The sequence below is a fragment of the Polypterus senegalus genome, chromosome 11 (assembly GCF_016835505.1).
Source record: "Polypterus senegalus isolate Bchr_013 chromosome 11, ASM1683550v1, whole genome shotgun sequence".
NCBI lineage: Eukaryota > Metazoa > Chordata > Cladistia > Polypteriformes > Polypteridae > Polypterus > Polypterus senegalus.
Window position 1 is genome coordinate 103,549,873 of NC_053164.1, and position 27,988 is coordinate 103,577,860.

At 37.7% G+C, this 27,988-nt stretch overlaps 1 protein-coding gene across 1 annotated transcript in view; it reads left to right on the forward strand.

The window, feature by feature from the left end:
- Window positions 1–795: 795 nt before the first annotated feature.
- Window positions 796–27,988, forward strand: part of rerg (RAS-like, estrogen-regulated, growth inhibitor) — a 279,191-nt gene continuing 251,998 nt past the window's right edge. Inside the window, exon 1 of the mRNA XM_039769411.1 lies at window positions 796–1,176. The gene's annotated coding sequence lies outside the window, so the exon portion shown is untranslated. The remainder of the gene's footprint in view (window positions 1,177–27,988) is intronic.

Sequence of the window (27,988 nt, forward strand, 5' to 3'; positions counted from 1 at the left end):
ATCAAGGTACTGTACTGTGAACAGAGAAGCGTTTAGATTTACAATTTTTAGGCGATTTTGGGGGATGGGTAATACCAGGAACGTAATGTGTTATTCAATATGGTTCAATGAATAATAATGTCGGAGTCATTACCCACCAAAGTAAAACTTCTGAACAGCATTCTGCTACCCGGACAAGAAGGAAAACTTTAAGGGCATTTGTATCTTAGCTGCAAATGAATCGTGCATAATCTGAGATGCCAGTGCAGCAGGAGAGTGAGGTCGTGAACCACTCTGCTTCCCTGCACGCTTTCCCGTATCCACCTACGTTAACAGTGGCACCCGTTTCACGTGTGTGGTGTGAGTCGAGTGTGGTGTGTCATGTGACGGACTGACCACCCATCAAGAGTCCGTTTGTGTTTTGCGACAAGCAGATTCTATAATTGTCACTCTGTACTGGAAATCAGTCTTACAAGCTGGACTTTTTTGCCTTTGTTATAGCACCCTCTACAGGAGTATGACAGCACCCTTAATAGATAAGTTAGAATCATTTACATTATTTGTTCGTTTATTATTTTTTTTAACATCCAAGTGTATTAGTTGCAAGCATTGTTCTATTTTTTTTTTCACATACCATTGATGAAATTAAAACCGGCCTTTAATCATTTCAACAAGTTCGCTGTGTGCTTAACAGCGGCAAAGTGCATTTGCGCCTCGGGCTAGCGGGGTTGTCCGACTCAATGTACCAGGTGTTTGATCTATTTTTGGGTTTCAGGTTTCTCTTTTTTTCCAGAAGAGGGCTCTCGCTTGCCTTCGTTCATAAGCCGGTTATTATGCAATGGCATTCGCTTTAACATAAAAAAAACAGCTTTTGCCTCTTTCTAACTGATCGTGATTCCACGCGCACTCCACTCCAGGATTTGTTCACGACCTCCCACAGGAGTGCCCCCCACTTTCCCACTCCCTCCCCAGGTCTGGAGTGTTACGATGTGAAAGACATCGGCACCTTTGCGTCTTCCGTAACAAGTCAGCGAAACATTCGAATGGGATTTTATCCGATGCCGGGTGGGTTCGCTGCCTGCACGAGGACATAGACAAACCACAGCGCAACACCTGACATTGGAGCCACTGACTCAAAAACTGTTAACAGCCAAGCGAGGATCTTTATTTCTTTTCTGGTGGCTTTGCTCCAACTGGGTGAGTTGTAACCTTCTTTCAGTTATGAATGAATAGACACGTTTGTCTCTGTTCATTACGGTGTTATCTTATTACATGTACGCGAGGAGTCTTCTGCCACGCCGCTGTCATTATAACCTTTACAGGCAGCTTCTGCTTTTCCTATCTGATCCGAGCAAATCTTGCTTGTCCAGTCGATCTGCGGTTAATTTCAGCTGATGTTGTACATCCAGAATCTGCATGAACCAGGTCTGCAGTTGCTGAGAAACTGGGATTCTGAATAAGGCGCAAAATGAAAACGTGTCCATATCCGAGGAGAGCGTTTTAAATGATCGGTGGGATTCCCGCACTCGTAAATATGAAACCTGTTGCAAAATTAACTTTTTATTGAAATACTCGTATTTAATTGGATGGAATTTTTCAGAATATGATAATTAATTTTGTATTTATTACCCAGGATTACAAGAATTGTGCCAACACATCAGACTGAGTAGGCTGTTAAGCAAATGTAAAATATAAAACGCACGCCACCTGTACATAGTTCACAAAACTAGAATTTGTTTCAAGTCATATTGACCTGGTCCCAAAAGAAGAATGTCTAACTTCAACAACAAAGCGGTACGGTTCTTTTTTAGGAGTATTAGGACTTACTGTGCGCATTCGGAGGATAGAAATCCGCAGAGTCTATGAAGCAAGCGCGATGGTGCCGATTAACTAGAAACGATTTAAACGCTTCCCCAACTTTACTATAAACATGATTAAAATAGGAGGTCCCTGTGCGTCCGCAAACTCGGTCTTTTGTAGCGCACCGTTGGAGCCCAGTAGTGAATATGAATGTCACGGCGAGAAAAAAAAAATAATACCCAAAGCAACCACGAGATTCTTCATTTATTACGAGAGAGGAAATCATTCAAAGTATACAACTGATCATGTCAAAGGTGGCAAAAGGCAAATTACTGCAGTTTGCCTCGCGATGTGTCAGTGCGCTGCAGCGGAATGGCATCCCGTCATGGATGCTGTGACTGGCTGAAACGCATGTCAGCTGGCAAACAGAGTGGAGCCCTGCCCAGGGTATGCTGAGAAAACGGATGCGGACTAATTGCGTTTCCTATACGTTTCATAATTACTGAAAAACGTTGACTAAATGGTTCATTTTCCGACATAAAGACTTGCTGAGTGCATGATATTTTGCCTGGCAGTGGTATCCCACAGTTGTCCCCATCCAGCACCTGGTTATTGTATATGTAAAGTCTGCACGCTATCCCAGTGGACATGTGTATTTTTACCTGTGGGGTTCCTCGTCCCATTATATGCATGTTCCATACATTTGAAATTCTAAGCTGTCTCTGGTGTGTGAGTGAGGGGCAACCCTGCCAAGAGCTGTTAACCAGTGCCAAGAAGATAGGCTCAAATTCCCCTAAATTGGACTAAGCAGGTTTCGGGAAAGTTATTTTATGGTTTGGAGCTACATTAGGATATCTTGTAAATCTAGCAGTGTGTGTTTTCCTTTAAGATAACAACACTATCGTTACTTATTATTTGGTTGACATCAAGGCGACTTTCCAACATTTGAGATCCAAATGGTTACATTTCTTTAGCATTTACAAATTCAGCACAGGCAGATGAAATCATTTGTCATTGTCACACTTTGTCAGCAGCAGCTTTGAACCTACAACCTCAGGGTTTTAAGTCCAAAGAATTAATCACTATGCCACACTGCCTGCCTAATTCATCCATCCATTATCCAACCCGCCATATCCCAACTACAGGGTCACTGGGGTTCTGCTGGAACCAATCCCAGCCAACACAGGGCGCAAGGCAGGAAACAAACCTTTGGCAGGGCGCCAGCCCACCGCAGGGCGCACACACACACCCACACACCAAGCACACTCTAGGGACAATTTAGGATCGCCAATGCACCTAACCTGCATGTCTTTGGACTGTGGGAGGAAACCCACGCAGACATGGGGAGAACATGCAAACTCCACGCAGGGAGGACCGGGTCTCCTAACTGCGAGGCAGCAGTGCTACCACTGCGCCACTGTACTGCCCGCCTGCCTAGTTATTCTTATTAATTCTTATTTTTCATCCATTGATTATTGATCAATTTGGAGTCATTAATTAACCTGTTAAGCTCTTTTAGATAAATAGATAGAAATGTATTTATCCTCGGGGGAGATTTGGCTTCTTTGAGATGCTTGAGAAAAATGGACTCCAACACAGGTATAACATACAGACTCTGCAAATAAAATGTCTGCTCCAGACTTCCAACCCAGGACTGGGGAGGGAGTGGCCAAATCACAGCATTACTCATTTTAGTCTTTTAATATGTTGTAAATTAGCCTTGTGACCTGGGGTTAGAATTGCCTCATTGTCTCTGTAACAATAGCTGCTCATATACCACCATATTTTTGGGAGGCAACCAATCAACATGGTAGAACCCAGAAAATGGCAGGGAGAGAGAATGAGAGAGAGAGAAAGAGAGAAGACATGTTATAAATGAAATTAAAGCAAATCATGATAGACTGACAGCATCCGCTTTTTATAATTAAAAAAAAATCCATCCATTTTTGAAACAAGCAGTCAGCCATCCATTGTGTTCTGCTATCAAGTGCACACATGTACAGTCTATATTTAACAGTCTTGAAAGAAATAATGAGAATAAATCATTGAATGGGCAACCATGGTTTACCCATTTCTGTTTTAAAACCTGAAAATTGTTTTGTTGGACTTTGTAATCCTGAATATATGTACTACTATCTAGCTGCCTGTTATGTCCTTTTTGGCATGCTGGTTTAGCAACAAGGGCTTTCCGTTGCTGTCTATCTTGAACTAGCTTCTCGATGGTGTCTTGCTGTGGTTCTTGTTTTTCACCTCTAGTTTCACAATACACCACCATGTATTACTGGGCTGCCCTATCTTGCCTTTTCATTTAGGAGTCCAGTGCAAGGCAGTTTTATTGGTGGAGCTTCCTTCACTTTTGATGATGTGGCCAGTCCATCTCTTTCATCTCCTCATCACGAAAGTGACCATTCAACATTGGAGATGATTCTTAGCCAGAAAATGCATGGGGATTCTTCACAGACTTTTTGCGTGGAATGTGACCAGCTTAGTCATATCACCCTAGTTACATCATACAGTATATAGTAAAAACATGAAATGTTTAATGTATTCTAGGTTATCTAGCAGGACACTAGAAAATTAAGAAAACCAGGACTTAGCCTGTGTTAGTGTATGCAAAGCAGTCCTTTTACACTCAGGCATCCATTGATATTTCACAAATCTGTTATAATCTATTCATAATTGTTTATGAAACCTGTTATGGATCCAAACAAATAAAGATTCACCACCACCACATCAACACTTGCTTATTGAGAATTGTCAGTTAGCTAAACATGCATGCCTTGAGATCGTAGCAGGAATCTCACTGTTTGAATTGTCATGTGTATAAGATATTTATGGCAACTGTTTTCTCAACTACCACAGGTTAATTAACCTTTGACTTCCTTTTTTTGTTTAAGTCTTGTATAATTGAACACACACACTGATGTATTTATAAAGTCAGACTACTTCTTTTAAAAGTTTTCTATAGAGCAGTACATTTCGGAGGAGCAGGCACAAGTGTGAATAATTAAATATTAGTTAGCATCACAATGGTTTCTACTAATCACTTTTACTACTAAGTGACATGAATGAAACTGTGTAGGTGATTAAAGAAAAATTCAAACCTGCAGTGATATTTTGGGGAAAGACAAAACTCACCTTGGTGAGAATTTTTACATTATCACCTGGAAAAAACAAACTCCAATTTAGTTCAATTCAAACTTGACTTAGGAACACAAAAAAATGAAAACATGCCAATGCATGAAGATAAGAATACATATTATAAAAGGAGCAGAGAAAATGCCCATAAGAATGTATGAAGAATTCATCAGTGTTATGCCTCCTGGGCTCCTGCCAATGCTTCTGTTTAAGTCCTGTTATTTTAAGAAATATGAGAAAGTGTAATAGAATGGGCTTTTCACTGTTAATTAGCTCTCTGCATTGGGAAAAGGTAGAGTTTTTAGCAACGTTTAAAATGAACAAATCTGAACTTTTTGTTGATTTGCTGATTGGGACAATTTTTTTACATTTGTTTATAGTCACCTTTATTTGATTGTTCTGTAATAAGTCTTTTTTTATAATGCATGTATCTGGAAATAAATAAAATTAGAAAAAAAAGAAAAAGAGTTGGGGTTTCTCATGGCATTTCCCATTTAATAGCCATTGGAATGGTTTTAATGAAATAATATATAAAAAGTGTCTATGGTACACAATGAAACACAAGAATCAAAATAATAGGTGATAAAATCCTGTAGAAAAGTAAATGCCAGGGGTTCAGGATTGTTCATGAAAATTGAATTGAAAGTATCAGCCTGTGCTTTGTTCTACATAGGCTTGGGTTTACCATGATGGGATCAGGCACTGAAGAGGTCTGCTATTTGTCTTGTTCTCTATAAATGTAACGTGAAATGAGACAAGTGGATCCAATGCATACAAAGAATGGCTGCTGATTGTCAGACTGGTTGAAATGAAAACTCGCATCTATAGAGACACTTGTATAAGACTGAGTTTCCTGTCTTTGGTATATTTCTTGTCTGTTATGTTTTTCATAACATGCATTTCTTTAATAGACTGTTAACAGAGGCGTCAATGTCTTGGACCTTTACTTCAACTTACAGCAAGCTTTTGCAGAAGAGACACTTAGTTATCTGTTGGAGTGCACTGCATAGGTCTATGATGTAATTCTCCCTTGCCATTGCTAATACCCTATGTACATTTAAAAGCTTTTGATAAATCTCTTTCTAACTGACTACTGTGGACACTAGAGATATTTTATTTTATATCTTCATAATCCAGACTCATCAGCCTGTAGGCATCTAGTATATTATATGATTTTTGGCTTGTACTTTTCCTAATGCTGTCATTCCTCTTTGTACAGTATAAACTATAATTAGAGATAAGAATGGATATTACTAGAACTCAGTGAAGCATTTGATCATGATCTAATTAATCACATATAATTTGATTGCCAAACATTTAGTGACAGTGCCCACTGTATAAAAAATTATGTATTGATTGATTTGGTTTATTATAAAACTACCTGGGAAATTTTCTTTCATTGGGCTTTAGTTAGAGTGCCTTTGGTTAATTGGACATATCAGAGGTACTATCTAAATTAAGTGCTTTTCTGTATAAAATATTTGTATTTTTTACCAGGGCTAATATTATTAGTTCACTTGAGTTGCTTACTGTTGAACATGCTATATATATAGTTTTTGGTGGTATTGGTGTGAAAGAGATTGCAGCAGGACTCTGTATTAAAGGACATCATCAAATTAGGGTATTTGGCAAGGTTACAAAAGTGGATTTATTCAAAGGTAAAAATGGCCAAAAATCTCCACTCTCCATTAGCATCAAAGCCTAAAACTAGTACTACCCTACTATCCAGTGGGTTTGAATAAATATCCAACAAAAAGCAAATGTTACTAATTTCCTTTTACTCACTCAAAAGTATCATCCTGTTCTCTTCTGAAAAACAGAATCTCCATCAGCTATAGAAAAAAATCGCACTTCACTGTCTCCGTTGGTTTAATTGTTTTTTGTTTTTTTAAATGATCCGATTGAAGGATCTCTCCCTGTGAATTGCATTGCGAATCCCATCCTTTCCTCCTGAAAAATATCCAACACACCTCATGGTCAGCGGCCAAATAACAGTTTAAATCGACTCAAGCGGGTGGATGCCTGGGGGATTCCCGAACAGCAAACAGGAGGAAGGGCAGCACGGTGTCCAAGAAGGTTGAGTTGTCATGGGCCACACATCAAATCATCAGTTTGAAAGTCTTGTTAAGCCGTTCAGTCTGGCCATTCGTCTGCCGGTGATAAACAGAGGTGCTCAGTTATTTAATTGCAAGGTTCTTACACAACTGCTTCATGATACGAGAAGTGAAGGGTGTACCCTGGTCAGTTAAAATCTCACAAGGAATGGCAGTATGCCTGAATATTTCTGATGAAGTCTTAGAAACACCTTGGGCATTGGTCTTTTGGAGAGTGGCTTCCTCAGTGTATCTTGGTGCATAATCAACCGACACATGTACAGGTATGTATTGATAACCATTCTTACTCTTGTGAAGTGGGCCAACAATGTCTAACCCAACCCTTTCAAATAGGACATCCAAAATAGGCATCGGTGTGAGGGGAGCCCTAGCACGTCTATGAACAGAAACAAGTTGACAGTCGGGGCAAGACTTACAAAACTGCTCCATATCTTGGCTCATATTCCATTAATAAAAGCCTTTCAAAATGTGATCCTTCATCTTCTCCATGCTTAGATGATCCCCCCAAACATGGGTGTGAGCCATTTTTTTAAAACTGTCTCTCTCGATACATGCTAGGGACCATCAACTGTTCATTTGGCCCTTGCCCTATGTAATCAGAAATCACTCGATATACAAAACCCTCTTTAGTTAAAAACTGTGTTGTTTTGAAACTGGGCTTTCCCTCTCCCTATAGTAAGAACCATTTGCAACATGAACGTGTTTAAATGGAATGTCTAAGCTGCTGTCTGCCCATTGTAGACATGCAAACTCTGCTTCTCCAGGGCCCGATGTAGCACCCCGCTCTTCTCCAATCATTGTTTCTCTGGGGTCCGTAGCGGCTGTCTAGCTTGTGGAGGTTGAATGTGTGAACACCTGATACGAAGAGTCCTCAAATTGTCCCATACTCTCCAGCGAGAGGTTGTCCCCCACCTCGCTGGACAAATCAGGTTCAATCTCTGAGCCGGCTAGTTTACTGCCCTTGTCAGTGGCAAGCCCCTTATTCTCTACTACAGAAACAGGTACTCTTCAGGTGGCTAGGACTTATTGGAAGAGGAAGATTTTGCATGACCTATAGGGCCTACCCAGTCAAAAAGGGGGCCAAAATAGCTTCTCATCCTCTCTTGTCCCAGTGCATCAGTGTTGCCATGCATTCAAAACCGAATAGGAAACACTGTGGGTCATCCAAGGGAGCCATCTTCATCAGCACATCCTTGGGACGGATAAGGGCAGGAGCCACTGCCGGAGTCTCATGCAGCTATAATGAGAGAAGAACATTGTGCGCCAGTTGAGGATCCATCAATGCAAGACCCCACTCCTGGTACCATGTGACACGTGAATCTCGTAATGTCTTGCACCCAAAAGAACACTCTGAGAGCAAATGCCTAAAGAAAACCTACTTTATTCTAAATAAAACAAGAACAGTAAAAGCTTTTATTCAAACAAGAGCTACCAGTTTAATATATAAAGAAACAGCAAACAAGCAGTGACAGGGCCAAGTCAGTGGCTGGGTTAGACTGTTTCCCGCAACAACACCGGGCGACAGGCGCGTTATGTGGTGAGGCTGTGAACCGGTGGTTGCCTTGGGAATGGACAAGCAATCCCTGCCAATGTTAACACAGTTTCAGTGCACAGTGCATCAGGGGGGTTGTCAGGGTCTCAAAAATCTCCTACCTATCTATCTATCTATCTATCTATCTATCTATCTATCTATCTATCTATCTATCTATCTATCTATCTATCTATCTATCTATCTATCTATCAGCTGCAACAACTAATCAACATTATCGATAGTAACCGATTATTATTAAAAACGTTAGCAACAGTCACTTTGATTATATCATTAGGCTGAGTATGTTGTGCCTCGCAATTACATCACTACTTCATTCAGTTGTGAACACGTTTGAAATAAGGCAGATGGTAAGCAAGTGGTAGAAAAGACAGTCTGATGTAAGACTTGGGAGCACTTTACTGTGAACGCAGGAAAAAAGGTTGGGAATTGCAAAATATGTAGGTTTGACCTTGTATGGCATGAGAGCGCAATGGAGATGCACAAACATTTGAATAGGAAATGTATAGTTACAGGTTCTGTGGAGGAGGATTACTCACCATCATCCCAGTAAGCTGAGGGTTAGTTCAGCATTATGTGATACAGATACATAATGCAATATTTTGCTAAACAAACCATAATCACATGACTTTCAGCTTGAAGTAAGAGAATAATTTGAGTCATAGTCCAGCCCCCTTCAATATGAATAAAACATTAACATAGATGTACGGTAGGTGAATAGAAAATATGCCACTAGTTGGTAAACATTTAGATTTTCGCTTGCCATTATTGAGTGTGGGTTTTTTTTTCTTTCTATTTCCTTTTCTTTTTTGGACGTGGCCACTCTGCTAAATTATGGTGCTGCATTACATGCTTGGATTCATATGTAACATTAGCATGTGTGTATGTTTACAAAAATGGTTGTGAAGAAACATAGGTTTCAGTTTTGTGTGCAAAGGAATTCAAAAACTCGCCAAGAGTGCGGTGGTGCACATCAACCATGACGGAAAGGTGTAAGGCAGGAGCAGGGTGGAAAAGTCAAAGTTTCAGACTTGTTATATATATATAACTGCTGAAAATAATTAAAGAAACACTTTGAAAACACATCAGATCTCAATGGGAAAACAGATCATGCTGGAAATCTATACTGATATGTACTGGATAATGTGTTAGGAACGAATGGATGCCACATCATTTGATGGAAATAAAAATTATCAACATACAGAGGGCTGAATTCAAACACACCCCGAAAATCAAAGTGAAAAAATGATGCGGCTGGCTAGTACATTATGCCGAAATTTAATTGCAGCAACTACAAATCGTACTCCGTAGTTTGTATGGCTCCCACATGCTTGTATGCATGCCTGACAATTTTGGGGCGTGCTCCTAATAAGACATTGGATGGTGTCCCTCCCACATGTGGAGCATCACTGAGCTCCTGGACAGTCTGACATGCAATCTGGTGGCGTCAGATGGACAGAAACATAATTTTGGATTTAGGTCAGGTGAGCGTGGGAGCCAATCAATGGTATCAATTCCTTCATCCTCCAGGAACTGTCTGCATATTCTCGCCACATGAGGTCGGGCATTGTCGTGCACCAGGAGGAAACCAGGGCCCACTGCACCAGCATAGGTTCTGACAAAAAATAAAGTGTTCCTTTATTTTTTTTTGAGCAGTATATATATATATATATATATATATATATATATATATATATATGCATGTATATGTAATATAGTGTGTCTATATATATATTACAGTATATTATACAAAATATACATTAAAGTTTGTGTCACTTGAGCCTCCATGCCCAGGCATCACTCGACTTGTAAAACAGTGCTACAATGTCTAAAAAAAAAAAATTTGAGGCAACAAGAACCACAAAATTGGATGTAAGTCATATCCTGTGAACAGTGATTTGTAAATGCATGTTGCGATTGAAACGGATGGAATTACTGTTGTACCATTAAGTCTGCTTTAATAAACAAGCCTTTTTGCTATGCTAGTTATCAAATAAACCTAGATGGATGAATAAGAGGTTCATTAGAATTCTCCAGGACGTTTTAAGCAATAAATAGTTATATTCTGAGTGGATAATAGGGAATTACAAAAAGGAATTGTTAGTACAGTGGCCCAGCTGCCACCTCACAATGTTTGATTTTCAGAATGCGTGGGTCTTTTTTTAGTTTACATAGGGTTTACTCATTTTCACTCAGTGCAAGGTGCTATACTGGAATAGATTTTAATGAATTTTCATGAAGCTGTTCTTGAGACTAGATTTCTTTCCCAAGTCTGAATTCATGCAGTACGGCCAGTTGATCACTCAAAATATCTCCAATATAGAAGTATATTTCTGTGTTTATTTGCTCTGTAATGGATCACCATTCCATTCAAGGTGGATTTTAGCTTTAGCTATAACTGCCATACTCTGATGCTTCAATGATAAAAAATAAGCTGGTTCTGAACATAAGTGGATAAATGCATGTAGAGATAACTAGGGGGAAGAACACATTTGAAGAGTTAGGAGGAAAATTCCATTGTAAAGGTTAAAAAGCTTGTTAGTTTAGTTTTTTTTTTGTCTTTACTATTCTGGGTAAACAATTTAAAATTTGAGATGTTTGACACATGGTATCAGACAAAATGATCATGGAATAGCTAATGATCTAAACAAATACCTTACAAAGATTTTTACCAACAAAGAAATGAAGTGCCTCAGGCAAAGTAACAAACTCTGTTTTAAAGGATTTTACAATGATCCAGGCAGATGTGTTACAGACACTAGCAGTGCGCTTTAGATAAGCACAACACCTGGATCTGAAAGAATTTTATCAGTATTGTTAAAGAATGAAGAATTTTATCTTAAAGTCAAGAAATCTTTCCAGTTGTTCATTGGGATAAGAGAGGTAGATATTAAGTGTGTTTACATGTGCTTTAATGACCTAATTATTCACAGAAACCCAGTTTGTAAAATCCCATGTAAACCCTTATTCCGTTTTGAGAAACTGGATTATTGGTCTCTGGGGAAACCTGGTTAATACAATTAGATTTCTCTGTGAGTAGCCTGGTTATTTGGCCGTATAAAATATTGACTGGATTATACTTAAGGATTTTGTAGTCTGCACATATTCGTTGAACTCTGTGACTGAACACATGCTCTCAGCAGCCACAGGTAGAAGTGTCCACAAAGATAATTTTCGAGGCAAAAGCTTAAATGATGGCATTATTCCTTCTCCTGAGGAAATCATGTCTGTTTATGTTGATGAGCTGACCATATAGTGCTAAGCTCAGCAGCACAATCTAAGTAGCAGTGTAGGGGGTAATATGTTAAAAGTAATGTGTGTTAATTTAGTTTTATTACTTTTTAAAGTAATGAGTACCCTAACACAATATTTATTTTATTTTATTTTATTTTTTTAAAGTAAAAATACCTATTATGTTATTATTCCAGTAGTGCTGGGCGTTAGGCAAGCAGCATGTAAACCGGTATGCTGTTCCTTTGCAGGGCTCGATCACACAGAAAAGCAGGAAAGACTGTGCTGCATGCTATCCTGTAACTGAAACATATTAATACGATGTCAGTTTAGTTTAAATCTGGCAATTTACTACAGATATGTTGAAACAGTGTGATCGGGTGATGCAGCAGACCGTGCTCATACCACAAATCATCAGTGGTTCAGGTCAGTGATGTTAAAGGGGATGAATGTTTTTACGTGAAAGAATATCAATGATTAAATGTATTTTTAAAACACTTGGCTGTATTTCTGCTCCGTTTCATGAAAGTTGGTGTATGGGCTTAGGATTTAATAACAAATGTTGGCTAGTCAAATGTGTAAAAAGAAAAAGTAACAGAAAGGTAACACAGTCTTTATCTATACTAATAAAAGGCAAAGCCCTCACTCACTCACTCACTCACTCACTCACTGACTCACTGACTCACTCACTGACTCATCACTAATTCTCCAACTTCCCGTGTGGGTGGAAGGCTGAAATTTGGCAGGTTCATTCCTTACAGCTTCCTTACAAAAGTTGGGCAGGTTTTATATCGAAATTCTACGCGTAATGGTCATAACTGGAAGCAGTTTTTCTCCATTTACTGTAATGGAGATGAGCTTCAACGCCGTGGGGGCGGAGTTTCATGTGACATCATCACGCCTCCCACGTAATCACGCAGTACATAGAAAACCAGGAAGACCTCAAAAAAGCGCTCAAGAAAACATGCATTATATAATTGAGAAGGCAGCGAAACAATAAGAAGCGAGCGAGTGACATATACAACCATATTGATGAGTTCTGCTACTTCGGAAACAAAGCACGATGTAAACCTACACTTTAAATTAAGTTCATAGACAGGCTGCCGCTGGCGTTTGTAATTTAGTGCCTGCCCATATAAGGCCGTCCGTCAGCGGCAATCCAATAGCAAACTGCCACGGGTAAATATTCACGGGTGAAGGACTGTGCTTATGGAGAAGAAGATGAGATGGTCAGGGTGGTGTTTGACACAAACTCAGCGAAACTGTGAGAGAAAGTTTTAAGTGCCAGGACTAAGTTAACATTAAATAAAGCTATGGACATAGCACGAGATGGCACCAGCACAGCTGGGAACCTTCGATGCATGTACACGAGCGGCTCACGTGAACTGGCGCGAGTGCACAGATAAAAGCAACAGTTCCAAAGAGCGCTGAACAAAAACTGAATTACACAATTGAAAAGGCAGCAAAAATATGAAGCGTCTGATAAGCATATTCATAAATGCTGCTACTGTGGAAACAAAGCACACGGTGGAAAAAGTCAATGTCCCGCTAAAGGAAGACAGTGTAAAAAAAACCTGTGCATGCAGTGTGTCAGGTGTCAGATAAAGAAGAAGACGAGCTGTTTATTGATGCAGTAAGAAACGAATCGATGAATGAAACCTGTCATCTTTACAACGATTGACAAACACGGAATGTAACTTGAACACAACACATCCTACAAATACGAACCTGATTGAAAGAAATAATGATAATCAAATCCTTGATGACAGCAACACTCAGTAACACTAACAAAACAAATACTGTATATTGACAGTCATGTTACGTTATTTTTAAAATGTTCCCTTTTCTTTTCTAGCCTTTTTAACACACTACTTCTCGCTGATACGCTGGTATATATATATGTATATATATATATCCCGCTCTACATACTCGAATAATGGATACTTTATTCGCCATCAATGATTGTTTTGGTAAAGCCATACTCAGTGTATTCATTAGATGAACGGTAAAAAAGTAAGAGCGAGGGGAGGATGACTTATTGAGGCATGCAGGCTGTAGTCTTGGCGTCAACTCTATCTGAATTGCGCGATCACATTTGAAAAATATATCTTTTCAAGTTCTATTTAGTCCATATGTGTCAAACTCAAGGGCGGGCCACATCCGCCCGGCGTGTAATTATATCCGCCCGAGATCATTTTATATACTGTATTATTGTTATTAAAGCCGGGTATATGAAGCGCTGGTAACACAATAAACTACAGATCCCATAATGCAGCGCTTCGCGAAGCTAGAGTTATTGCGCACTGAGTTTGCACGGCGCTTTGGTGACTTTGAAGAACAAAAAAAGTCCGTCTACATGCGGCTCGAACCTTGTGCATGTTTGGTAGCACATATCTGTGTGAGAAGCTCTTCTCAGTGATAAAGACTAACAAAACAGCACACAGGAGTCGCCTCACTGATGAGCAACTGCAATCCATCCTGAGAATCTCCACAACACAGAACCTCACACCAAACAGAAACGAACTTGTGGCCAAAAAGATGCCAGGCGTCCAGCTCTAAAATGACATATGAGCAAAGACAACTGAATGATTTGATTTGTTATTGCACGTAAGAGCGGAGTCAACCGTTTTAACAAACAGCGTATTGCACTGATACTGAAATAGTTGTGTGTGTATATATGTAGATATGTATGTATATGTATATATATGTTTATATATGTGTGTGTTTATATGTAGATATATATGTATGTATATATGTGTATATGTATAGATATGTATATATATATATATGTTTATGTGTGTGTGTGTATATATATATATATATATATATATATATATATATACAGTATACATATATATATACAGCATATATATATATATATATATATATGACAACAACACTCATCACTCACAACAGTGACAAAACAATTACATTGACAATCAGGTTACGTTATTTTCAAAATGTTTCCTTTTCTTTTCATTGCTTCTTTAACATACTACTTCTCCGCTGCGAAGCGCGGGTATTTTGCTAGTGCATTATATTTTACATTGTTACCTTTTTTTGTAAGTAATGAGCAATGTAACTAAGTTACTTTTAAAAGTAACTTTCCCCACGCTGCTCAGAATGGTTTTATGTGTGAATGTAAACACACTCATTAACTTTATATTGCAAATGTAACTTCACAACAATTAAAAAATGATTGTAGTAAATACTCTATAACTGGATCATCCTTACATCCAAGGAATAAAGCAGTGGACTAATTATAAGTAATTATAAGTGCAATATTATTAAATAAAACCACTATCAATTCATGGAGAAAACATATCCTTACCCTGAGAAGATTTTTAAGAATCTCAGATTAAATGTAATATTTAAAGTTTATTTTTGTCACAAGTATGCCTCAAATGGCATATTTTCTTAAGTCAAAACCTTTGCGACTTGGAAAAAGGACATATTAGGTAAGTTTTAAGGTGTTTTTTTATGACGGAACCCCAGTACAGTACCTATGAGCTCCATTATAATATGCAACAATGCTTCCCATTAGAATGCAATGTGAATGTAATTTAGCTAGTTGTTAGAATTAACTTATTCTTTTTTTACACAAATAAACATGTATAGCAATTAAAGGACACAGACCACACTGAATGCTGATCTAGGTATATTGGCAAAAAAAAAAAACTTTAGTAAAAAGGACGTCTTTACAGTACGGACACTCCGACCAGACAGGAGAGAAATAGCAGTGGTGCCGGTTATGAAGTTGATAAGGTGGAATAGGTGGGATCAGGTGGCCCAAACCCAGAAATAATGTCAAGCGTTACTTTCCTATGATTTGTGTGATTCTATGGATGTGCAGAGGGAAGGAAAGTTGGTGCGTTAGGAGTCAGAAGCAACCATTGACTCTGTGTGAAACTGCAAGTCAACAAGCCCAGAAGTTGTCACCTAGGCACTCGTGTGTGACTATATACATACATTATTCATACACACACTATATGGACAATAGTATTCACCCACCAACAGGGACTTTAATGGCATTGCATTCAAATGCATAGACTTTGATATGGAGTTGGTACCCCCTTTGCAGCTATAATAACTTCCGCTCTGCTTGGAAGGCTTTCCACAAGATTTTGGAGTGTTCCTATGAGAATTTGTGCCTATTCATTCTGTAGAGTGTTTATGATGTCAGGCAGTGATGTTGGACGAGAAAGCCTGACTTGCAATTTCTGTTCCAGTTCATCCCAAAAATTGTTCGATAGGGTTGAGGTCAGGGCTGTGTGTGGGCTAGTCAAGTTCTTCCACACCAAACTCATCCAAGCATGTCTTTAAGGACCTTGTTTTGTGCATTGGGGCACAGTCATGCTGGAATAGAAAAGGGCCTTCTCCAAACTGTTTCCACAAAGATGGAAGCATAGTGTTTTCCAAAATGTCTTAGTATGCTGAAGCATTAAGATTGCCCTTCACTGGAAGTAAGGGGCCTAGCCCAAACCCCCAAAAACAGCCCCACACTATTATCCACCCTGTATGAAACTTCACATTTGGCACGATGCCGACAGGCAGGTAACATTCTCCCTGTATCTGTCAAACCAAGACTCGTCCATCTGACTGACAAACAGAGGAGCATGATTCATCATTCCATTGAACATGTTTCCGCTGATCCACAGTCCAGTGGTGGTGTGCTTTACACCACTCCATCTGACACTTGGCATTGGACTTGGTGATGTGAGGCTTGCATGCAGCTGCTTGGCTGTGGAAACCCATTCAATGAAGTTTTTGTGCTTACATTAATGCCAGTGGAAGTTTGGAACTCTTCAGCTATGGAATCATCTTAGCAGTCGTTGACCCCACTCTGTGGCTTTATGTGGTCTTCCTCTTTGTGGCTGAGTTGTTGTTGTTCCTAAAAACGTCCACTTTCCAATAATACCACTTACTGTTTACTGTAGAATATCCATCAGGAATGAAATTTCATGCACCAGTTTATTGCAAATATGGCAACCTTTCACAGTATCATACTTGAAATCGCAAAACTGTTCAGAACGACTCATTTTGTTTCATAAATGTTTATAAATGGAGACTGCATGGCTAGGTGCTATACACCTGTGGAATTGGGTCTGATTGAAGCACATGAATTCAGTAATTAAGAGGTGTGTCCCAATACAATTGTCCATTTAGTATGTGTGTTTATAAATAACTGTGAATATGGTTATACTGTCAATGTGTTTTAATGCATTTATGTGTGTTTTGGTTCAGGAGAGTGGAGGTGTTGCCTGTTGTAGAATTTCACAGAGCTCAGTATACCTAACAATACTAATGCAGCAAACTATATTTTTCTTGCTCACGGCAGCATTAAAAAATTTCTTATTTGCTTTAATTACTGTTATGTCTTCCTCCCATAGTGCTAATTCTGCCTGTTAGTATAATTTACCAAAACATATGGACAGCACAGTGGTTAGTGCTGCTGGCCCACTGCTCCAGGTCATTGCCTGTTTGGAGTTTGCACATTATTCCTCTGTCCATGCAAGTTGTTTACTGATGATTGTAGCTTTCCTCCCACATCCCAAAAATATTAGGAGAAGATTAGTTTACAAACTCTAAATTTTTCTAGTTTATTATCATGTGTACGAAGTCCAATGAAATTCTTATTTTATTGTTTCTCTCAGATTTTTTACAGTAATATAAAACAGACAGTGAATAAAGCAAAGCAGTGAGTACAACATCATGCTGTACATTGAGTGTAGCCTCATTGTAAATGAATGTGAGTGTGCCTTCATATTGAGTAATGCCAGTCTCTTTAAGGGCTCCAGTTTCCTACAACTATAAAAATTAGATGAAGAATGTTCAATAAATAGATAGGTTTCTGCTGCTTCTTTTGTACATATCAATGGCGTTACTCAGCATCACCTACAGCCTATTTTATACTTGATTCATTTGAGCTGGGAGTGAGAGCCGTGTAGCGCAAAATGGTGTCAGATTTGGAGACACACCAAATTTTTCTAACTACACAGTTTCTGTGTATCCAAAATGGTGAATTTCGAGTAGAGGCTAGTTACGTCGGTACCACAATGATGAAAGAAGGGTCGAACATGATACAGCAGGTCATCAAAACACAAGGAAGACATGCAAAATTATTTTAAATGCATCTGCTAATTATGTACAGTAGGTGCCACTTCACCTTTTCTTCCTCTTGAAGTTAGTAATAATAGGCACAACTGTTCTTCCATCAGCAGAGTTTCGCATCCTCTTCTGTGACCTTATTAGCAATGCAACACTGACCAAACTCTTGCGCTTATTGATTTGGAGAATCAACACACTGATTGAAACTTTGCAGTGTGGTCAGCATGCCAGCTTCACGTGGTAAGTACAAGCTAGGCTTAAGAATGTGCATTCCCACTGATTTTGATATTTGAGTATCTGTAAATAACTAGACTATCCAGATGTTAATGTCTCATAAATTGGAAAAGTAATTTTCATGCTCTAATTGAAGTTGTTTTTGTGTTTTTTTTTTCATTTTGACAAATATTAATAGTAACATAAATGAATCAAGCATTGAATGTCAGCATGAATATAATCATGTTAAAGGCAATGTTACTCTGCACTCATAATATCCACAAACACAGATTACCTGATGTTTCTCAATCTGTTGAAAGTTATGCCAGCAGTGGAAATACCCTTAAAGAAGGCACTGCTGTTGCAGGAACACAGAGAAATGCTGTTTTAAGAACTCCTTTGCAATGGCTTGGCACCACAAAAATGTCCATTTATCTTTTGGAATTTAGGGCTCTATTGTGAAAAGCTCGATTTCATATTGAACTGCACAACCTTCTGCATCTTCATAGGAATCTGAATTTTTCAGTGCACCAACACATCCTTATCGGCATCATTTGGTCAAGGAGTGTGCAGAATCTCTCTGTAACATTTTTCTTTATGCATACTTTCTTCCTGACATTCCAAAATGCAGTACCTATATAGAATACTTGAATAGTCATTTCAAAGTTCAGATACTTGCAACCAGAATCTATTTATTCAACTACCTGTGCACACCCCTATTCTTGTATGGGTTGGGGTATTGAGATGTTGTTTAGCTTAACAGATGCTGTAGGCCTAAGATATAAAAGATAGCACTGGGTATATACATGTGTATTTGCAAAGCTTTGTGAAGTGTACTCAGGCCTTTAGATGTTTCGAAAGATTAAATGACAGGATGAAAACATTCCATTTGAAAAAAAAACATTTCTTAATATTTCAACAGAATGTTTATCCTAAGGGTAGACGTCATTGATATATGTGGCAACACCCAAAAATATTTTGAAACATGCCAAAGGGAAATGAAAATAAGTAAAAAGTAGAGAGGGGTCCTGATTCTGTGCTGACATCGTCATTGGAAGGCCACAAGGATTGATTTTAGCACTGTTTATTTTTCTGTTTTACTTTAGCAGTGATTAATATGAGTAAACAATATAGTATTTGCAGAAAACACTAACAGCTAGAACTAATTAGCTATCATTAACAATTTTAAAACAGTTGTCAATGTTCTCATTGCCAAATAATGTATTTAAAACAATAAGTCGGATTGTAATTTGCATATTAGAAGAGCCTGCTCCTTCAGATTTGGTATTTAAACTTAAATAAGGTCAGCAAGGAATAGTGCACTTCAGCCATGTAGATTTTTGAAATGTTTTCTAAACCCAACTGGAGAACAATCAAAAAAATTATGAACAAGTGCTCTAATTTCATGTTATTATCCACTTTTTTTCTGATTGCAATTTATTAAGTACAGAGGGCTAGAGTCTATCTCAAGAGTATCTGATGCAAATCAAGAATGAATCCTATAGTGAACACCAATCCTCTGTAGGTGTATCCTCAATTTGTGCTGAGACAGACCAATTTAAGGCTTCTCAATGACCCATGCAGCCCATATGTTGGCTGTGGTAGAAAATCAGAGCTTTCTGAAGACAGTAGGGAAAAAAAACCAAACTCAACACTTCAGATGGGAAGAGAACCAAAGTCAAAGGCAGTAGGAAGGCAGAACTATCCATTGCACCACTATGATGCTGTCCTGGCATTAATTAAACAATTCCAGTGTAATTCTTATTTGAAAAGAAAATGATTTAATCTGCTTTGAAATAGGAATTTAGCTTAGTTATACATAAGTACCATATTTTTAAGAAGCAAATTAAGAGAAGTATAAAAAGAAAGGGCTAAACGAAGAATAATGTCTTTTATTAGATTTAAATAAATGATTATCCCACTGACAAAAATTGTGTAAGGTCATTGTAATATACAGCAATTAAAAAAATGGCTTTTTGAGTGCCTGCTAATGAACAGTTAACACATATGTGTTAACTGTTTAAGCCGAATCAAACAATTAAATTTGGATATAATGTAATGGGTGTCCTTAGGTTTTACAGGTAAATTAATGAAAACTGAAAATGAATAAATTAAATTCTAAATATACTGTGAACATATAATGGGTTTAGAATTAACTTTGCTGAACTGCATGTCGTTTTTAGGGATTTCCATAGTCACTGAATTTTCATCCATACAGTGAACAAAGAACTAGTATATAAACCACAAGTCTGCATAGCGCTGAGTTACTGCGTGAGGAGAACCCGAGCAAATCAGTCAGCCTGCCTCTGGTCCAATAGTAAAAAAAATAAATGGAACAGCAGTATAGTGTATTTGTAAAGTCCTGTTTGAGTGGCATGCTTCTATAGGAAAGCACTGTATAAAATAAAAGTTTTGTTTTTATCATAGTGTTGTTTTTAGTTTACTCGGTAGCTGTTCACGTTCAATTTACAGATCCAGTATGTCTGTGTGAATTATACCACTCACACTACCAAAAATGTTTGGGTACTGTGGTCTCGTAAATGGTTCTTACTTGCAGAAAGCGCGTTTTTCAAGCACAGTTTTGTTGTACATATTTTTCTCTGAGGTAGTGACACGTTTGTGTGCGCATAACACTTAAGATGCTTAATTAGTATGTAAAGAAATGCCCTCAAAATTTTTTTTCTACTGTAAGCAAAGTTTCACCAGATTGCATTCATTTTCTGTTTTGGATTCAGTTTTTGGTTTATTGATTCCGTAATTGGTCAAACTGCAATGATCCACTGGGTCTGTATTTGTGAAATGTTAATGTCGTAAAAATATGGCTACTGTGGTCAGCTGAATTAATGTGACCTGTAATGACACGGCTTCAGTAATATCCATGTTAATAAGGTCACATATGCTCTAGACATAATCACCGAGTTTCAAATAGACAGGTCCAAAAGCAAGGCTCTCCAGATTAAAATACTGTAAATGTATCATAATAGTTATAATGAGTATAATAAATATTCAGCTGTCAATATTGCCCTTATATTTAAAACAATTAATGTGCTACTTGCTAGTGAATTTGGATTTATTAGAGAGTTGGGACTCACCTCTAGAATTATGTAACCTGTCTGACACCGATTACACTATTAATAAGGTTCAGTAATGTTTCCAACATCAAAGCCCAACTTTATTAATTTTCCTGGCATCAGCTACAATTCCCACTAAGAAGAGTTTATGAAACAGTGAAATAAAAGATATTAGAATTTACAACAGAAAATGTAATACAATACACAACACCCCAACTCATAGGCAGGTCACCACCTTACCAGCAAAAAAATAGAGTAAAAATCATATAGCAAACAGTCCAGTCTCAAAATGGAAAAAAGGAAAACCAAACTCATGATCTAACTGTCTGGAACAGGAGGGTAGACTGGAGAACCTCAGCCAACAGCTTCACCAGAAAGAATTTGTTATTATTTGAGTTACCGCATTTCTATGGTCCAGGGAAACAGTAGCCTTTGGGAGCACACCTTTCTTTTTTTAAGTATTCATTGCTTCTTGAAGTTTTTCTAGTCCAGCTCACTCTAAAATGAGGTCTAGAGTTCTTTGGTTCTCAGAGGTAATACCTTCAGTACCTCACTCCTTCGCAATAGTGTTTTGAATTGTGCTGGAATTGAATTTTCCTCTTGCCCACTATGAGTAAAATGTCATAATGTGGGCAGATCTGACTAAAGACACAGCTGCCAGTTTTACATAAAATAAATAAAGTGCACATATATTAGCTAATTGTTAAGAACCCACACTATATGGCACTCCTACACATTTGTAAGATGTATAGATAAATAATGGGGGCATTATGGTTGCCTTCTGCCAATAAACTTAAGAACAGACTATTTGCATGACATACGTTAAAAAAAAAAAGATTTTACAGTTGCTTATAGAATTACATTTACATGGTCTACAAATCATGTTGAATTACATCTTGAATTTTTCAAAATATTTAAATTGATTAGCATGGTTTGAAAAGCTGGAACTTTGTACACAAGTCACAAAGTCCTAAGTTTATATCATGGAGATACGTCTTTCATTAGATGTGATGTGATTTTGCTCACTTTTTACATTTTTTATTCCATTTCTGGGTGTTGAATGGCTATAGTCTATCCCTATAGCACTGAATGAAAGGCGGAGACAGGAAATACTCCCTCCATACTTACTCATTGAAAGATAATTCAGGATTACAAATTAGCAATGTCTTTGAGATTTGAAAAGGAAAACAGAATGCCTGGAGAAAAAGCCATGGGCAGAATGTTTAAACCCCAAATGCAAGCAGGCATTTGGACCCAGCAGTATAGGGGATGGAGCAGCTCAGGTCACTGCACTACTGTGCCACCCTTTAGTCTTATGTTTTTTGTGAAATTGGTTATTTGGCCCGTGTGCACTGGTTTGTCTCAAAAAATGTTTAGATTTATTAATGTACTATAAGCATTGATTTGGCTGTTTAATTTGCACTAATTTGTATGTGTATATTTATTTAGTAAAACTTTAACAAAAAAAACTATGCATTGACTAGCAAATATACTTTATCATGCCATAAGATGTTCATGTGTGTGACTATCATCTACAAGTAATTTGGAAAATACACTTTGAAGATCATAAATCAAATTTAAGTCAATATGTTACAAAAAACAGCAGCTATAGCTAACAAACATCTGTTTTCCGTACCCATTTGTCCAATTCTGGACTGTGGCAGCATCAGATGCAAGGCAGGGACCAAACCCATTTGAGGGGTGCCAGTCCATCACAGTGGTAGCAAATAAATACCATTTATTAGTAGAGATGGGGGAGTGAAACTTCATAAAGTATCGAAGATCAGTGTTTTTTGTTGTAATATTTGCTCACCTTAATAAAAGGATAAGTGTTGGCATGGCTGTCTGTGTCCATCCAGTTGCTCTCTGTCATTGCAAAAGATGGCGTATTACAAACATTAACACTGTTTTTATGAACCCCATACCAAATGGCATATTACAGGGATGTATGCATTACATGATCAATCAATCAATCAATCAACATTTATTTATATAGCACATATTCATACAAAAAAATGTAGCTCAAAGTGCTTTACAAAATGAATAGAGAAATAGAAGACACAATAAAAAATAAACATAAGTCAATATTAATTAACATAGAATAGGAGTAAGGTCTGATGGCCAGGGTGGACAGAAAAAACAAAAAAACTCCAAAGGCTGGAGAAAAAAATAAAATCTGTAGGGGTTCCAGACCAAGAGACCGCCCAGTCCCTTCTGGGGATGATGCACTACAACATGATTTTTTTCTGCATTTTTAATCTGTTTTATGCAAGTAACAACAGTTACTTCTGATAATGTTTGAAGCAATTGCATCTAGGTGGCACTTTAGTTTTACTCCACATTTTAATATGCTTACTAGTAGAAATGAGGATGCTAAATGCCCCCAATGAGAGTGTATACAGTAAGAATGTGCCCTGGGAATAACAGTTGCCTTGTTCAAGGTTTCTTTCCACATTTTGCCTGATGCTGCTAGGGTGGGTTTTGGGCCAGTGACCAGCAAACACTTGTCCACATGTATTTAAGCACTGCTACTTGACAGCCCCAGAGTCTTGTATTCAAGGCATGCAGTGAATTTAGTCTGCATACTCTATCCATGTTGTTGTGATTTGTCCTTTTTCACCTCAAAACTGTTAAGATTCTAAATTTGCAAAGTTGCCATTTCAGTGTAGGCAGTTTATATTCAATGTATTTTCGATATCAGAGAGTGTCACAATAATCCGATGCCAGGCAGCAACATCTCATTGTTCGGTTGATTCTTTGTGATATGAAAGGCATGTGAATTTAAATGTTTCACGGGTCATTACCAATAGATGGACAGACAATAATAATAATACATTTTATTAAAAAATGCACTGTAGAAGAATATACATAACATCAAAAAATCCAATATATAAACATAATTAACTAGGGCAACAAAAAGCAATATTAAAAAGATAGGCTTTAAGTTTAGATTTAAAAGAGAAAGTGAGGTAGACGTACGGTGCTCCAAAGGCCCTGATACATTAAAAGCCATATCACCCATAGTGCGGAATCTACACAGTGGAATGGTTAAGAGCAAGGAGTCAGAAGAACAAAGTGAACTTGATGGAATATATGGACATAATAAAGAAGAAAGGTACGATGGGGTTAGACCAGGGGTCATGGAACTTTTTTACCTATTACCCCAAAATTTGTTTATTTAAGTCACTGTTACCCCCATGATTTGAAAGGAAACAAATCGTTATTTTTAAATTCAAATTATTTATTGAATCTGTTTTCAAATATAATATACAAATAAAATGATAAATAAAAAAATAAAAGGCCAACATTCACTTAGCGAAATGGTGTTGTTTCATTTTTGAAACAATGAGATCAAAATTAGGGATCTTTATTGAAAAAATGCTTGCACACTGACCATATGTATCACACTGCTTCGTATTTCCAACTTTGGTGTTCAGAATACACTCAAACCTGTCTTTATGCGGTAATGCATAAAAAACACACAAAATTTTTTTTCGAAATTTCATAAATAGTTATAAAAAATATTGTTTGCGATAAATTAAAAAAAAACTTTTACCAAATACAGTCTTATCAGTCGTTTTTAAAATTCAATGTAGATTGATGCAAAAAAAAATAGATTACGACGTAAATAAATTATTTTTCTAATATTCTTAATTGAATTTCCAAAAAAAAAAAAGGAAATATGCATAAGGATCGAGGTGTGCTATGGAGCAAAAATGGTTGACGAAAACGTGGGTAGTACGTCGTATCATCGGACACCAACAGTCAGCGCAATCATGATACCAAATACGTATCACTGGCCACCAAAGTGATAATACAACACTGTCTTACCTTGATCGTTGAAGTTTTTAAGCTTAATATTGTAGAGAATCTATTTGAGGCTACGGCGGCAGGGTCTCAACGTGCAAAGGGGCGTGATGTATGCACTCGAGTCGTCTCTCCCTGGTGTTGTCGGCAGCAGTAGTGGCGCGATATAGGCGCTTTCAATTATTGTAGTCGCTGGCGGTAGTGGACTCAATGTGTCTCGTTCGGCTGCTCTGTGGCGAATCAATCTTCGGTATCTGGTAGAATTAATCTTTGACCGTTCGCCGCCTCCTTTTAACGCACAGTATTACCGCTTTTGTGTTTGAGACTCGGTGAAGTTATAAATATTGGTTGCAATCGGGCCGGGAGCTCACTCTATGAGATACGTTCATTTAGATATGCCACTTTCTAGCGCGTTAACAGATCAGGAAAAAAAATGTAAGTCGCAACAAGATACAAGCTTTTTATTTATTTATGTACCTATGTCTTTACTGAGTTCATATTATCCCCGAAAATATCACTTTTACCCCAATTGTAATAATTTACCCCTGTTCCCCGACCACTGGGCTAGACCATGAAGAACCTTAAAAATTAAAAGAAGTTTATATTGAATGTGGAAAGGGACAGGTAGCCACTGTAATTTTACAGAGTGTAGGAGTCATATGCTCCCAAGATTTTAAATGTGTAAATACCCTTGCTGCTGAATTTTGTAAATATTCTAGCTTGTTTAGGCTCTGAGCAGGGATACCATGCACTGTAATCATCAAGTCTCGAGTTGACAAAAGCATGAATAAGTGTTTCAGTTGCAGTATGAGAGAGCAATAGATGCAGCCTTGAAAGTTGCATAAGGTGCAAAAAGGCAACCTTGGTAAAATTATTAATGTGTGGATCAAAGGGGAGCGTGGGATCAACAATAATCCCCAAAGTTTTAACCTGGGCTGACAAAGATGTAATAAAGCCCAGGCTTTCACTGAAACATTAAGGAAAACAAAGTGCCTGGAGATGCAATAATTAAAACCTCAGTTTTATCACTATTCAGTCTGAGAAAGTTTTTCAATAACCAATGTTTGATGTCAGCCAAACAGGCAGCCAATGCAGGAAGAGGTAATGTTTGTGTAAGCCTTGTGTTTAAAAAATTGTTGTATCATTAGCATAACAATGAAACCATAGCTGTCTAATAATTGCACCAAGAGGAAGCATATAAATGATAAAGAACAAAGGGCCAAGAACTGATCCCTGAGGGGCACCCTGGAACAAATTAGATGGGTTAGATTATTTCATATCTTTCCCACAAATAATAAATTGGAAACCAAGAAGGTGCCGAGAGCTAATCAATGAAATTACCAGAATAGATCAAGAATATGCCAGGTCTCCAAATGAGGCACTTTATAGAAAAAGACAGGTTTTACGATCAGAATTTAACCTCTTGACAAGAAAGAAACAAAAGAGCTCATCTTTGGTCTTTGGTAGGTCTACCTTCCATGTCACATTAGTAGGGAGAATTAATACTTAATTAATCAAGATGAACATCCTTCTCAAACTTCTTTTTCTATTTTGAGTATCACTATGCGCATTAACGACTTGTTCTTTAAGAAATTAGACTCAATTATAACCTAATTTATTTAGAGTTCAAAGCATCCATGCATCCAAAGGGTGACAATTCAATGACCTAAAGCAGAAGGTGGCATGGGACTACCTAACTTTAAATTTTATTACTGGGTGGCAAATATACAAGCTGTAAACACCTGGACATCTACATTATGAAATCTTGCTGTACTTCTTTATAAGCCTTACTTTATGCACCAGTAAAATACAAATTGTCCTCAATATACTAATAATCCAGTTGTCCATCATTTACTCAGAATATGGAACCAATGTAGGAAGCACTTTAAGACAGAGAAGTACGCATCTTTTGCATCTCTACATGATAATCACCTTTGTCTACACTGTCAAACTGCAGTATATGGTATTTAATATTTGCAAAATGTCCCGGAATAAAACACTTAGAATTTGTATATAGATAACGTCTTTGCATCTTATGAACAGTTACACTTCAAATTGTACTTCCCATCAAGACAATTTTCCATTACTTTCAAATCAGAAGCTTCTCTAAAAGAAACATATCCACTTTTCCTTACCTCCCACCCATTCCTGAGGCAATACTAATCAGTCTTAAAGACTCAAACAGCATCTCAACAATATATAAAAACGTTATAAAGTCTCTTCCCTTCAAAGATCCCAGGGTACAATGGGTAAAGCATCTTTCTCTTAACATTTCAGAAAAAGAGTGGAAAGTAGCCATGCCTAGAATACAAATACACTGTAGCTCCATATGCCCAAAGCATTCAATCATCCAACTTATAATCTTTTATCGAGCACATTTATCTCATTTAAAATTGTCCTAAATGTGGACCTGTGAACATTGCAATCTATGTGTGGCCTCTCTTGGCTACATGTTTTGGGTGTGCACCAACTTAACATTGGTGGACATTCTGTTTTTATAGATTTGCTTTTATTGTGTGTTCTCCTGTCTGTTTAGAGTTGGGCTGAATTCTGTGTTTTTACGGTTGACATGATTGTATGGAATGTTGCTTTCTTCAAATAAAATAAGATTTGAAATAGTTTTTAAAATCTTCAGGGCCAAGTTCCAGTTTTTTGAGGACAGGTGTAACAACAGCAGTCTTTAGGCTAGAAGGGACCAAGCCAGTATAAAGAGATGTACTGTATTAATAATACTAGTGATTAAAAATAATAAGAAAAAGCAAAGCAGCCTTAACCATAGAAGAAGACATGGGCTGTAGAATACAGGTAGTTGGCCTGGCAGTCATGACAAGCTTAAGGACTGCAGGAACATCCAACAATGGGAAATCAGATTAACAGGTTACAGTTAAGATAGGAGATGGACACAGTTTTGACTGAACAAACTGACCTTTTTGAAATTCAGAATAAATCAGATCAGTCTTATTATTACAAAATGACAG